This window comes from Ranitomeya imitator, chromosome 2 (assembly GCF_032444005.1).
Source record: "Ranitomeya imitator isolate aRanImi1 chromosome 2, aRanImi1.pri, whole genome shotgun sequence".
Classification (NCBI taxonomy): Eukaryota; Metazoa; Chordata; class Amphibia; order Anura; family Dendrobatidae; genus Ranitomeya; species Ranitomeya imitator.
The window spans coordinates 712971450-712973038 of NC_091283.1; the positions used below are offsets into that span (position 1 = coordinate 712971450).

The 1589-nt window shown below is 42.5% G+C and overlaps 1 pseudogene; it reads right to left on the reverse strand.

The window, feature by feature from the left end:
• Nucleotides 1-857: 857 nt before the first annotated feature.
• Nucleotides 858-1333, reverse strand: LOC138666801 (amphiregulin-like; annotated as a pseudogene).
• Nucleotides 1334-1589: the final 256 nt, after the last annotated feature.

The following is a 1589-nucleotide window of genomic DNA, read 5'->3' on the forward strand; positions in this document are numbered from 1 at the left end:
GGTATACAAAATCAAATGTATAGAGTGTAACCTGTCGTATGTGGGCTGTACATAGAGGAAATTGAAAACACGCATTAGGGAACACTTATATGACATAGGTAACACTCAGAATAATGACAGGAATATATCAGCAGCATCCAAACATTTTGTTAGGCACCATGCACGCAGCACTGTCACTCTTCAGGTTCAGGGCATAGAACGGGTTAATACCCCTAGTCGGGGTGGTGACATTAGACGCCGGCTTCTCACACGAGAAGCATATTGGATTTTCCAATTGAACACCTGTGTCCCAACAGGATTGAATAAAAGACATGAAGTTATGTTACATTATTGCTGAATGTGATTTTAATCCTTTATTTTTGTTATGTTGTTACATATAGAACAATGATTTTAGATGAAAGGACCTGTCAAATTGCCATGTGACTCAAATGAATGATCTGGTTGGGTGAGCCTCCTTATAAGTAGGAGAAGCTGCCTGATCCAGGTATGGCTTTGATAAAGATCACTCCGATCGAAACGCGTAGCCGTTTATCTCTGTCATCCCAGGCACTTACCGGTGGGAGGTTGCACACCATGGACATTTGGATTTTTTATTTGGATACAATAAACGTCATGTTTTAAGGAGCTGGAATTCAACTTTTTTTTTTCTTTTCTCTGATGAGGGGACCTTATACCTGGACTGTGGGAGCATAATACTGCATAGGGGCCTGTGGGGATGTTATACTGGGGGCTGAGGGGGACATCATACTGTATAGAGGTAAAAGGGGACATTATACTGAAAGATATGAAGACATCACACTGTATAAGCAGTTGTGAAGTCATACTGTATGGAAATTCATCTGCCGCATACAGTAAAATCATGCTGCTCTTAAGTATTGCTCTGTGCACCTCTCACCAAAGTAGTTTTCATGACATTTGCATGAAACCTCTGATATGTTCTGATCGGCATTTTCCATGAAGACAGAAGTTCTTATGTGTAGTCTGACAAGGGGTCTTTTTCTTTTTCTTGTTTTTATTATTTTCTGCCTTCTTTTTATCAGCCTTTTTCTTCTCTACTTTTGTGGCGGGCAATTCTCCCATTAGCTGGCTTGACCACAGCTTGCACTCGTATAGAATCATCGACATCGTATCCCGAGAGGTCTTCATCTTCATGGTAGTCATCAAAGTCAACTTCATGGACATTTTGCAAGCCGGCGGAGACAACATCACCTGTCCCAGATAATGTCACCCTGATCTCATTCCCAGTGGAGTTCACTTCAGAACAACGTACGGTGGATTCACACACCAGGCACAGCAGTAAGATGCTCAACGCCAGTGACAGCTGAGATGACATGACTGCACTACGCTCCCTCCACAGATACTCAGCGGTGGCTCCATCCATTCTCTCATTGATGCGATAAAGTAGTCCTATGCCCTTAACACAGAAACACCCCCAAAACATAATGTTTTCACCTCCATGATTGACAGTGGGGATGGTGTTCTTTGATTCACAGGCAGTATTTCTCTTCCTCCAAACAGTGCAAATTGAGTTAATGCCAAACACCTCAATTTTTGTCTCATCAGACCACAGCACCTTCTCCCAATCACTC